This window comes from Zonotrichia albicollis, chromosome 1 (assembly GCF_047830755.1).
Source record: "Zonotrichia albicollis isolate bZonAlb1 chromosome 1, bZonAlb1.hap1, whole genome shotgun sequence".
Taxonomy (NCBI): domain Eukaryota; kingdom Metazoa; phylum Chordata; class Aves; order Passeriformes; family Passerellidae; genus Zonotrichia; species Zonotrichia albicollis.
The window spans coordinates 6,753,579-6,767,614 of NC_133819.1; the positions used below are offsets into that span (position 1 = coordinate 6,753,579).

Sequence of the window (14,036 nt, forward strand, 5' to 3'; positions counted from 1 at the left end):
CAGCAGAGGTTTGGACAGGGCTGGGGGTGAACAAGGAGCCTCACAAAAACCAGGAGGCATTTCCAAGCACACAGCACAAACATAATGGAGGGTCCAGCATGGGCTTGGCTCCACAGAACAAACAAAAGGGGATACTTTAATCATATTTTAATGAGGCTTTGCACGTGACCTGGTCCATTAGATGCTGAAATGCTGCTGCAGTTACTCTACAGCCACCTTGGCATTTGGTGGCTAATGCTCCAACTGGCCTCTATGGTACCCCTGAGGAAGGAAAAATAAATAAAAGCTGCTGCAGCAGCTTTGGTTGATAACAGCATTAATACACTGGGGGTTTAAAAGGTCTGTAGATCCACAGACATCAGCATCATCAAGTGTGAAACCTTAACTCAGTAATAACCAGTTCTATCAGGAGACATATTAAGCAGAATAATTAAGTCAATTTAGGTTATATAAAAAACAGGTTCATTATCCAAATACAAATATTATTTAACTAATAGAATGAATCAAAACCTAAGCTATGCAATAGACATTTAACATCAGAAAACAAGATACCGTGGTTCCTCAAGGCTGCAAAAAATGAAAAGATTTCCTGCCCTAAGAACCAGAAAGAAGACCTCTAATAGACTCCAAAAGCAGGATTTCTGGACTATTTGTCTCTTACTGCCTTCAAAAGGCAGTCCTCTTACACACATACAATTTTTTTTCAGTTTAAATAAAATTTCCCTGATGTGCCCCAGCACTGTCAAACACATCTTTGGAAAGCACATAGTCTGGATTTCCCACACACAGATTTCCATGCATCCTGACAATTATAACCACAATTCACATTGAAAAGGTGATCATACAATCAGCATTTACTGTCTCTTCCAACACTTACCACACAGAAAATCCCAAGTGAAAGCCTGCTGTTCTCACACTCTGCAGCTGAACTGTGGAACCCCAGCCCAGCACACTGGAAGTTTGTGGGACTGAGAATAAGCTGGACACATTCTAAGGAGATTTTTATGCTCAACAGATCTAACAGAGCAATACCATCCTTGATTCCCAAAATCCCATAATTCTTTCCCAATCTCCTGCAATTAGAAGTTTGGGGAAGTATCATTACAAAATTACTTTTGTCTTACTTTTCTTCTAACCACCGTAGGAAACACAATGATGGAACATCCACATCTCTGACCTGACCCAGCACAGATGCTGTTGTGAAATAAGTAATTTCTCCAATTATTTTACAAATAGACTCTGAATCAAGAGAGCTCATCATACTGCCACATCTAAAAGTTCATCTTTAGCAACACTGAACTTTATTTCCAGCCTTGTATTCAATATCCTGTACTCTGCAAACTGAACCTGTGACTATGCAGCTTTTTGTGGTTTACTGAATTTTCATTCCACCAAAAGACTAGTTACTGATTTCTGAGTCCAGAGACTCCCACGTGGGCTTCCAGAGATTCAGTTCTGCATGGGGGGGAAGGAAAGAAAATGTCCAATCATCCTATAGACTTTCCCATGCAGGATCTTTGTCCATACTGCACTGAAAAGGTCATATACCTTATCCCTTACTCAGGGAACTACCACAGCAAAACAACAACCTTGAGGCAAGCTTCAGGTGATACAATCATGCTTTTTAACAAGATGCTTTCACTGTCAAAGTACACCTATTTTTCTTGTATTTAAGCAACATAAAGCTCTTCTAGCAGATCAATGGATGCTCCTAAGTCACCAAATTTCTTGCACAACATCAGAAATAAGTTAAAGCATCCATGTCCTGTAAATATAATCACCTGACATTTTGCTATCTTCTAATCTGAAATAATACCCAATCCATGAGCATTCTAACCCTACCTTTATATAGGGAATTTATAATTTTTTGCTTCTTCTTGTCACTTAAAGCCTACCAAGAGAGACTCATGCAAGGTTATTCTGCCCCCCACCTTGGAGGAAGTCTTGACTTTGAGCACTCAGGCTCATCTTTTTGATTGAATTTGACAAGTATCTTTGAATACCAGGACCAAAGAGCCAAGGAAGGAGTTTTATGAAAAATAGTTGGTGTTCATTGACTGCTGGCACGTTCTTCCTCATTCCTAAAAGTTGCTTAATTTCATCCATCTATTCTATAAGGATGTGGTCAATGTTCATGAGGAAAGCTAGTAAAAGACAAAGTGCATTATGCAGAATGCCATGACCTGGGTGGTTCTGACCTGGAGTGTGTGTACTGGGATGGCACAGAGCTCTGTCAGTAAATTTCACTTTTGCTGCTCAGGTAGAATCAGGGTATAGGATGATCTGCAGAAAGTTTAGTTCTGATGAGTTTAGCAGGCTTAAGAGGCTGTTGGAAAGACTGGAGAGGAGATTACAGGAGAGATTATTTCAAGATACGTCTTCCTTCAGTACAAGCTGCAACCACTGAAAGGATTCTGCAAATTGAACTCCCTAAAATGCAACCACCTCCCTCACCAATCCTTGCTCCTCTGAGAGCCTGAAGAGACATGACCCCACCACCACTGCTTTTTTTGCCCCTAACTACACTACAGCACATCTTCCAAATTTCTCAGAAGTAATTCCATGTTCAGAGGATGTTACAGAGTAGTCAGAAAAAATTGCTATTATAAACTGCTGAAGAGATCACAACCATCACTGGCTTTTCCATTACAAAGCAGGCCTGGCAAGACAGCCTTCCCTAGAAAAAATCTACTGCTCTTCACCTATAAATGTGCACCTTACCTACCAAGAAAACAAAGCAGCTCTCCTTTGCCTGCCTCCTGGCCTGAAACTTCTGGCACAGAGGGTGGTGAGAAGTACTAGGACAAGATATGGAGTACTTCATGCAAAATTATTCAGCTTACATGACTCTGATAAAACTGAACACATAATATCAGTTTTCCAGATGCTGATTGTGCTTGATGAAATCAAGTACCTGACAGCAGGATGGGTCTCAGAGGGATGAAATACATACCTAGCTCAGGAAGAAATAAACCTAGTGCTCTGTGAGTGACCCCAAAGTGCCCCTTTTTTTCTGCACACAACATGACTCTGATTCTTGCCAGCCTCTGCAAAGCAGTGGGAGTAAAACATGACTAATTGGCCAGTAAAAGAATAATAGAGAAATCAAGAACAAGTTTATGCAATTTATAATTGTTGTGATTTCAGCTTAGCACTGTTTCACAGAATCTACATTGATAGAAAACTGTTCTCACATTTTCTTGATATCTGAAGAATGAAAAACTATTCCACAATGCCTGGTTTATTTTTCTCTGAAGCATCCTCCTCCCCACAGTTTCTGATCATGCGAGCAGCAATTGGTTAGCACTATTCAAAACAGTAGGTGCAGAACAGTCTAGGCTATCGAATTCTTACTTGTACTTGATGAATGTTTACTCTCATGACTATTTTATTTCAATGGAAAACTTTCTATTGACTTGACTTGTCTTTGAAACAGAATTGTGTACCTCAGAGAATATCCCATCATGCTGATTAATAATTAAATGAATCCATACAGTACTTATTCACTGACAGTTCTTTATTTGGAGGTCCAGAGGCATCAATAATGAAAACTCCTCTGTAGTATGGGCAAGGCTGTCAGCAGCAGATGCTGAAGATGAGGTAGCCATGAGGAAAGAAATAAATATAATATAGGATCGTTTAGATATCAGCTGTATGTAGGTCTATCAATGATCAGGGGAACTACCTCTCCCTAACCTTTACATCTCTCAGCTTTCACCAGAGAAACAGCAGCCAAGTACCTTCATCAACATGGGTGAATGCAGATATCAAACTGGCCACAGCAATCCCCGGCTGCACAGCACTGCCCAGGAACTCTGACTTTCTGGTAACAAACTAAACTGGAGTCAACTGATTTCAAAACATCCCCAAGGGAAGCAACAGAATAGCCTGAAATAGAAGCTGTTCACCAGTTCAGCTCCAGGATTCTAAAGCTTTCTATGGAAAACTGACACAACCATCTCAGTTACTGAACCACAGGCATCAAGACAGATTCAATATCTACATGCATTTCTGAAAAATGGAAGTAACTTACTAACTCCTCATAGCTAAACATTCTTCATCATTCTAGGTGGATTTTACTATCTGAGGACAAATACAGCAGAGGAAAAAAAGAGATGTGTCTACTATTCTACATCTTGTTGACTAATAAATACCTGAACAAAATCTACAAGGCAGACCTGCTCTCCCCAGCCCAGTTTCAAGAATTTGTTAATGCAGGATTGTATCCTGATCCAAACAAACCACCTAAGGAATCTTCCAGACTTCATCACCATCACTCCCTTCTTCTAAGAACTAAACTTCAAGTAGTAATAGTTGTTATTTCTGGAGCTGCATAAAAATGTCTTCACATGGCTCCCTAGACTGTTTATTTTTCTTAATTTAAAAATCTTAGCTTCCTTTAACAAGGTGAAAACAAAGATGAAAAGGAAAGAGAAATGAAAAGACAACTAAATACACATAAGACTAAGCACTGCTTACAGCCAAGCTACCTCACCAAGGTGGATTAAGGTGAAAGAGAAAGACTGAAGTCCATGCTCCTCAACCTCCATCTCCCATCTGTCTTACAGATTATATTCCTGTAACTCTGAGTTCCTCTTTCCTGAGCACTGCAAATCCATGATGCTTCCAAAAGCCCTCTACCTTGTTCCTGTACCCCTTCCTATGTGCTATCAGCCTTTTGCTAAAATACTGCAAAGCCAAAGTGAAATGCTTCCAACGAGACCAGTCTCTCAAAGGTTAACAGCAGTACTCACTGCTCCATCCTGCCCTCCATTTTATGTCAGCCCTGAACATACAATGAATGACTCCTGCCACAACTGTGACTAAACCTTCTGTACACAAGGCAAGGCTGACATGGCAGTGACAACACCTAGCACACCTATTAATTGACCCAGATCAAGGACCTTTGAAAAGGTTAGAAAATACTCTAGGTTCATTCATTCCCTCACCACTCTTCTTGACCACTGCTGGTGTCTTCTTGCATGCTAAATACATTTTCAACAGTGCCACAAAACCATGATGACAAAATTGCCCCACTCAAGCCTGAGGGCAAGGTGACTAAAATAAAGCTCCAACCTTATTTCTTCTCATTGCTCCAGACACATCATCCCTGTATAGTCCCATCCAACCCATCCCTTCCCCCTGCCCCATCCTCTTTGTTCCACCAAATACATCACAGCCCTTCACCCTGTTCCTCCTGCTTCAAAAAAACCTTCAAATTGTATTAAACTCAGCACCCTCACAAGTCACTTGATTCAAAGGCAGCAGATTTCTGCAGAACTGTAAGCCTAAATAAGAATTCTGTTTGAGGTTTTCTGAATTCTGGAAAAAATACCGCTCCCTTTCCTCCTGGTCTAACTCCACCTCAAACAGATCCCCCATGGAATGATTACTCCCAAAACTGCCCTTTTCAGAGTTTGTCCCATTTTCTCTATGGCACCTGATGTTACATGCTAACAGGGACTGCAAACTGGTTAACTACAAACTACATATAAACTATATAAACCAGGCAGCAATAACCTGCTCTCACATGCACTTCCTCCTGAATGGAGTCTTCCAAAAGCAACCCACCTTCTCTTTTTAGAGCATGGGGGCATTTGGGGCCCAGAAATTAAAATTAAGGAAAAAAATTAAATTAAAAAGAGAGAGAAAAAGGAAGATCCAGAGTAAAAACAACATGGAAGTGTGTGTTGGTTGGAAGAAACACATTGAGCTCCATCTAAAACAAAGAACTCATTCCTGAAACTGAATTATACCCAAGAACTGCAAGTCCTGGCTAAACAAACAAATAAATACACATGCAGACTCTTCTTTTCTTCCATGCCTTCATCTTTTCCAATTAAGTAACATTACACAAGTATTCACCTTTTAATGCTTGGAAATCAGGATGGAAACATGGGACAAAGAGGCCAGCGTGAAATCTTTTATTTTCTAGCTGTATTACAAAAGCACCATCAGCACAAGCCACACTCACTGTGTAACATTTCTCCAGTGAGTACAAACAAGAGGGAGACTTCCCTGACAGAGAGAAACACAGAGTGCTATGACTAACTTCCAACAGACCTTATGGAGGAGCCAAATATCCTCCAAATGCATGATATCATCTATGCTTGTGCCTGGCTTTGGACCTCAACACTGAGATGAAAAAAAAATATTCTTACGAGGAAGGCCACATATAATTATGCTTCATTTTTTTAATCAAAGATATTTCCAAAAGACAAAGCTTAACTGTGATGTTTCTCCACTCAACTCCATCTGAGATGTCAGGAAAAAAAAAAAGCCTGTCAAGACCACTAAAAGCCACATCTGTTTGCTGAATACATTCCACATCAGATTACCAAACACAAAGACGTGAACGCTGTCAAACAGAAGGCGCTCACCTATTCCCAGAGGCACGAGACAGCTCCTCTGCCACGCTCTCCCCACCCAATTTCCAATTTCCATGACATTTCCTGGCTCTCCCCACCCCACTTCCAATTTCCGTGACATTTCCTGGCTCTCCCCACCCCATTTCCATGACATTTCCTGGTTCACCTCGGCCGTCACTGCGGCACAGCAAATGCCATGGATGGCAAGGAGACATCTGATATCTGTGATATCACACGCTGGGATCCTGCCAGAGAACCACAACATGCCAAAAGGATTTCGCAGAGGAAAGACAGAATTATAAAAGACTAGCTGAAGGCCCACTGTCAAAGTGGATTTTAGGACTTCTTCAAACACCTTATATCCCAGGGTTTCCAGGAGCTTTAGAAATTAGTAGAATTGGAATAAATAAAACAAAAAAGTGTATTTCAGCTTGTTTAGAATATGTTTTTGACAACCCTCCAGAGCCAGTCCCCCATCCTCTTGGGCTGTGAGTTCTACACTAAAGGGTACACACCAAGTACATACTCCTCCATACTAAGAGTTTTCTATCCACACTTTCTGAACAGGAAACCAGAATTGCAAAGCCGTAAGGTTTGACAGCAGTGATGAGAAAAGAATACTTCAACCATTATTTTTAAATAGCTGAATAAATTATATACAGTAAGTCTGGAAATACACGTAAAGTACATACTGAATGGTCCTTTTAGCCAGAAACAAAAGGAGAAACAAATACATGCCTGCTTTTAATTTCTGCTCAGCCATTTACCCTTAAGAGATCATTTTCAACCAAGCCCAATGAACGGTCACATTAAGAAACGGTACATGATGCAACTACTTTCTGCTGGTGTATTATGTAAATGACAATAATATCCCCCCCTGTGTCCTCCCCTCCAAAAAAAAAAAAGCTTCCAAAGAACATTTTGCCAAAACTCTGCAGGACTTTCTGCTTAGGAGAGAATAATACAGAATTTTAAAAAAAGAAAAAAAAAAAAGAAGAAAAAAAAAAATATAAGTCAACAGAGTCTGACAAAATAATTATACAAAATTAAATAGTATTCCTACCAAAACAAAAATATTTTGACCTGTTCTGACCTGAAAGCATCTATATTTAATGCTCGCAGAATATTAGGTAATACTTCGCACAGAACAGACAAAACAAAAGAAGAGTCATAAAACAGTTTATAAAGATGACCTGTAAGTGAGGCAAGGAACTAAAACTACAGATACTTGAACTCCAAGTATATTCTCAAAAAGAAAGGCCGTTTACAACAAAGTAGTAAAAGATGCATAACCAAACCCTTTAAAAACAAATGTAGTCATCAGTGAAGTTACTGAATGGCACTCAAACGCAGCTGATCACACAGCACTGAGAAAAAAGTCTATCTTGTTCCTGCTTCTATCTCACAAGTAGATGGTTAAAACATTTCCACTCAGCAGTCTGGAAGCTGCAGTTATTTTCTGTAGCAAGTGGATTTCATTGTGCAGGAGCATCAAACACCACACACGACCATCACCATGATGTACACACAGCACAAAGACCCCTGCACGTAACCTCCAGCTTAGGAGCTGTGTGCACTTCAATACCCAGCATTGTACAGAGCCACTGAGAAAACCTTTAAATGTCTGCCCAGTTGTTTCAGTTTTGCTACAGGAGTACGAACCCACTACTGCTTTATTTCTTCACATGAAAAAGCCCCAAACCATTTTCATACTGATCTTCAGATCTTTCAACAGCTCTATGCCAAATAACGCTATGCTAAGAAAAAAAAATGGAGTTAAACAAAAATCTAAACTAACTCAGGAACGTTTTTCAATTATGTAAGAATCCAGCTAGAGTGTTAACTAATGATTTACTGGTGAGTGTGTAGTGTTTAGTACCCACAATGAGGCACAAGACCGAAGGAGTTTTTCAGGAAAATACAAAACACTACACAAATTAACTGCTTCATATTTCGAAAGCATAGATTGTTATGCAGGGTGGGTTTTTAATCAACCTGCTACAAAGTAAGGCCACTGGAAAAAGGGATAGCCAGCCTCTCATAGCGCCCAAAGAAAAAAAAAAAGTGTTTTTTTCTTTACAGTTATACCAAGTTTGTTAAAGCCAGCCAGTTACATAACACTTACTTTGACTTATGACCTATTTGCTCACACAAAAATCATCATATATGATGGTCTGACCATCCATTATGCGCTAGAAACATAGTTTATTTTTTAAAGTGTTTTTATTTTTCTCTCTTAGTTTAGAACTACAGTTTAAAACAGTGGGAGGGTCACCTAAAATTCACACTATAAAGGTATGGTTTGAAAGCATGCAAAATTAAAATGGCACGTTCATCAGAAATAGCGTGCACGAAATACTTCAAAATATTAAACAAAAATTAATCCTATCTCCATTTTCCATCTCTCCAGTATTTACATCAGGAAGTGACAAAAAAAAATAGAAGAAAAAATAAATACTTGTGCTATAGGTATCCATATAAAGTCGTATTTTTTACAGAATATCTGCGGGCACACGTGTGTAGGTGTACCCAGGGCAGCGCTGACCGGATGCCCGGCTGCGCCCGGGTCAGAGCGAGCGGGGCTTTTGTGGTTCTTTCTCCCACCCACCACCGTCCTTTTTTTCCTTATTTTTATTTTGTAAACGGCCGCGGATTATCCGGCGAGCGTGTAACTTGAACCTCTACACCCACGTCTGGACGCGGGTCCGGGTTTTTTTCTGACCGAACGGCGTCGAATTCGCCGTGCCGAGTGTCAGCGGCGCCCAGTCCCCACGCCAAGTTTGCCGCCCGGTCCCGGCGGGTCCCCGCTCCCCGGGGAGCCCCTTCCCGCTGTCACCGCCTGCCCTCCATACAAAGAAGTTCAGCGCCAGCCGTACTCACCCCCGGCGAACTGGCTCTGCGCGACATCGCCCAGCGCCGCGGAACCGCTCGCAAATCCCCTCTGGAAAATGGAGGGGCTGGCACCGGTGCGATCCGGAGCGAAGTTATTTACATGCCAGGGCCCGAGCCCAGCGCGGAGCGGAGACGGCGATGCTCAGCGCTGCCCGCGGTCTGCCATGTTCGTGCCGCTCGCTCGGCGCTCCCCCGGCCGCTGCCCCGGGGCCTCGGGCGGCTCTACAGGGCCCCCCCCATGGCGGCGCCGCCGGGGAGCGATGCGCCACAGCCCCGATCGCCGCGGAACTTCGGCTCCGGGATCCTCCCCGAACCAGGCTGGGGCCGCCGGCGGAGGAGGGCGGAGGGGGAGGGGAGCGGGGGGGAAGGGGAGGGGAAAGAAAAAAAAAAAAAAAAAAAAAAAGAGAAGGGAGAGAGAGGAAAAAAAAAAAAAAAAAGGGAGCCGAGGGAGAGAAAGTAGATCCGACGCAGCCGGGCGCCGCCAATGTGCGGACCGGAGCGCTGCTGCAGGAGCGGGGCCGCCCGCGCTCGGGAGGCGGAGCGGCGGCGGCCGGAGGCGCAGCGCCCCCGCCCGAGGCGCCCCTGGGCCGGCCCCCGCCCCGCAGCCCCGCGGGGCCTGCACGTCCCCCCGGGGGAGCCCGGGGCCGGACCGGGAACCGAGAGCGGCAGCGCCCGCCGCTCCCCCGGCCCTGCCCGCAGCACCCTCGGAGCGCGGCGGGCGGCAGCGCTCCCGCTCCCTTCCCCCCACGCCCGCACTTTCCCGTTTAACAAAGCGGCGCAACCAAAAGTTGCGTTTCCATAGACGCCAGCCGCTTTCCTGGCGGCCCCTCCTCGGCTGCTGGGGCTGCTCTGGGAAAACCGGGGTTTCACGCGTGAAAGATCAACGTGGGACTCCGGGGATCGCCTTTTTTTGTTTGTTTTTCTCCTTTTTCCCCTGAATCACAGGACCTTTTTGGTTGGAGATCAACTACCTCAAGCCCCGGCCAAGGCAGGGTGACCTGGAGCAGGTGACACAGGAGGGCACCCAGGTGGGTGTGAAATGACTCCATGACTTCCCTGGGCAGCCTGTTCCCGTCCTCTACTCTCAACTAAAGAACTTCTTCCTCATGTTGAGGTGAAACTTCTCGGTGTTTAGTTTTGTGGTTTTAGTTAGTGTTTTATGTTTTAGTTTTCTTTTTTTCCTCTCCCCCTCTCATGCCCCTGCAACGTTTTCCAGGCTGCTCTACACTTCTCCAAAACAATCTGGAATGGACAAGCTAAGAAAGCAAAGCTTGACAAATGTCCATCTACAAATGGCTCTTTCCTAATCCTCCAAATGCTCCCTGCCAATTTTATTCTCCTACAGAGAGAAAAACAAATCAAGAAAACATTACGCAAGTGTCACTTCACTTGCATTGATAGATACTTGCAAACCAATGGGTCCTGCCAATTTGAGTAGTAATGCAACTACCTTTGTTCAACTTCCCTTCACGCAAAAACCCCCAAGCAGCTGTTGTGTAATGCTTTGCTTCTGTCAATCTCAAGTTTTCTGAAAATTTGTTTAAGTATCAGACATCTCTAAGACACAGGTTGACACATTGACAACAATAATAATCTGACTTGTTTGCCCAATGAAGTCAGACCATGCATCACCTCTATTTTCTCACTCATCTTAACATTTTTTTTCATATCAAATTCTCTTCTGTCACACTGAGCTGCAGCTGGACATAGTTAAACTTGGGCACCATCTGTGGTGGACAAGCAAGAAAGTTCAGTATTGTCTTATGAGCACTGATTAGAGAAATTCTCAATACACCTAAGAACTCAAAGATATCATTTCGCCTCTAGGACTGAACAAAACAAATCCAAAATCTCACACTGATTCACAGAATGGGATCTACCCAGGTAGAGGGAGTGGACCAATGCTGCCTCTCCTTGCATTTTCAACTGGAACATGTTCTAAGTGCCCAGCCTACAGGAAAGTTTTTATCAAACCCATTCTACAAAGATGAAGATAAAATTTTAAAATGAAAGCACTCACATGAAAAAATCTCCAGGTGTTTACTCTGAAACAAGTAACTATTGTATAAGAGCCATTGTGCCATGTTAGTACAGGTACGGACACATAAATATATTTGGCTACAAGGTGCTATCAAGCTCTGGCTTATCAGCACATCTCTGTAACCACACGCATTAGCACACTCAGTCTGCTGCAATGAGAAGGTTAAATATGTTATTCTGAGCCTTAGCTGAGATGGGGGATGTCAGGGGTTTATTTTGTAGTAAGAGTTGATTGTCTAGGTCCAACCAACAAGTGGGGAACTGCAAAGCCCCTGCTGAGCCATTAATCACTCTCCCCATTCCCCTTCACACTCACACTCCTTCAGGCTCAGCCAGGACAAGCCCCTGTTGGGCACCCATCTCTGCTGAGTTTAAACACTTTTCTAACCAATAATTCTCAGATTAGCTAAAGTAAGCTCCTCTTCAAGCAAAGAAGATATCAAAGAGCAGACAGAAGCTGCGTGTTCTCCAAACTGTATTAAATTAAAGGAGTGTTTAATTTAACAGTAGGTCAAGCAAGGCTGGAGTACCAAGTTTCCTGTGTCATCTATCCCATAATTGCCTGTTTTCATGAACTTCCACTACAACCCAGGTGTGGCATCATTCCAGGTGATACCTCTGCAGCATGACTGACCCTCCATCAATCCACATGATTGTCTGTGCTGCTGTACCTTAAACATGCAGGCATTTTCACATGTTAACAAACTTTGGGTTCTAACCTAGAAGGTAATGGGTCACCTGACAAGTTTAAGTATGCTAGCACAAACAAGTTGTAATTTAGTAACAGCTGGTTAAAATAATAAAAATGAATTACTCAGTATTGCTCCCTGCTGTTCATGTGACCCAAGATCCAAGCTAACAGGTATGAAGCCATATTTGCTGGCCTTGTTCTTCCCCTTCTTGGGGATGTATTTTCTCTCACATCAAACTGTGAGATTTCATTCTTTTGCTCTGAGCACATTAATTGCCATAAAAATCTTAGGAAGGAAAAAGTGTAATTTTACAACAGCACAGTCAGATGTGGTCCAACACCAGTCATGTTGACTGATTACTACTTCTCCACAAACTGCCCATAAATTGCATTCAGTAGGATTATATGTTCATCCCACCCCATACCTCTTCCTCCCAGCCTCAGAACTGTTCCCGTTCAGCCAAATATTGAATTATTAACCCAACACATGGACCAAACCTGCTACAGGGCAACCCAGCAAGAAGCAGCAGGGCTGGACACTGAGAAAAGGCAAAGCAATTGTGTCTGCAGCAGCTCCCTGCCCTGATTCACACATCCCCACAAACGTGTGTCACCATAATGGCAAGGCAGGAAGTGTTTATGCCAATGCTTCTGCCAAGAAAATGTACATGGGAAAAATGGCACCAGTCGTCTCTCCTCAGACTTCTTTTTTTTTAAATAAGCAACAGAAGTGATAGATTTAATGATTAAGATAAAAACTTATGTCTATACATATGGTGGACTGTTTTCTTCCAAGCTCAAATCGATTAACTCAAGGATGCCACTCTTGAGTTAATCAGGACACATTGAGCAAAGCAGCACTATCTGTTTGTGATAGGCCCTGTTTACATTCCTAACTTTGAGATAATGTTTCTTCACAACAACCAAGAAAAATTCAGAAGTAAAACAAGTCACCAATTCCAATATACTCCTATCAAACTTTCAGATGGAACACATATACAAATAAAAGACATGGACTTCTCAACAGAAGTATTATTTGGTTACTCTAACTGGGTCATATATCTGATCTGTTACTTCATTGATTTTAAAATGTAAAGACAGATATATTAAGAATCTCAAAAATGTGTTTGTCTTTCTTAAACATTTCCCTCAAGTCCTGCCGACCTGCTATTTCCAAAATATTCAATAGGTTTCTAAAAATATTACAGTTGTAACAACTTGAGATTAAGTGCTAAGTACTGAGCTACAAAAGGACAACAGCAGAAAAGGAAATGCAAGTATTTATCCTTTAGCCTAGCAATTCTACTGAAATGTAAAGGCATTTTACCTTCTAGCATCCCTTTATGCTTCCACAGCAACTCAAACCACCCTCTTCTGTGAATAATTTCTCTGTAAATTCCAATTTCCATGCCAAAGGATTAAACAGAAGAAGACTGACTCCTTTTTTTACTGCATTTGAAGGGATTTGGAAGTTCTTCATTTCTAACCTGTACTACAACATTCTCTAGAGACAGACTCCATTTCTAAAAGCAAAAAATAAAATGAAAAACTGTTCCAAACCAGTTCCAAACAGTCTATTTCCTCTTTCCTGCTCTCTCTTCTTGTGAGCATGAACCAGATCATATCTAGACCCAAAGACAGGTTGGCAGCATGTCACACAGCCAAGAAACATGTGAATTAACTGCATACCCACATTAACATATTGTGATAAATTCAATTAAAAACCATTACATCTAGGATACCATCTCTAGCAAGCTTGCTTTTAGAAACAGAAATTGAACAGCAATGTAAGTCAGGTAATTAAAATTGCTTTCTATAAGAAAGCACCACATTCTGTCTTTTCTCATGGTTTTGACTGGCAAGGTGTGGCAAATGTAATTTCCCATTTCTCTCTGCCATGGACAGGGACACCTTCCCCTATCCCAGGTTGCTCCAAGCCCCATCCAGCCTGGCCAGGAACACTTTCAGGGATGGGGCAGCCACAACTTCTCTGGTCAAGCTGTTCCAGAGCCTCACCACCCTCACAGCAAAGAATTTTTCCTAAC

At 42.5% G+C, this 14,036-nt stretch overlaps 1 protein-coding gene across 9 annotated transcripts in view; it reads right to left on the reverse strand.

Moving 5' to 3' along the window:
* KMT2C (lysine methyltransferase 2C) overlaps positions 1-14,036 on the reverse strand; it is a 186,837-nt gene that overhangs the window by 159,207 nt on the left and 13,594 nt on the right. The window contains exon 1 of one of the 9 annotated variants that reach the window (XM_074549838.1): positions 9,249-9,621. The exons of the other annotated variants lie outside the window; for them this stretch is intronic. The gene's annotated coding sequence lies outside the window, so the exon portion shown is untranslated. Of the gene's footprint in view, positions 1-9,248; positions 9,622-14,036 lie in introns of those variants that run through there. 9 annotated transcript variants of the gene reach the window in all.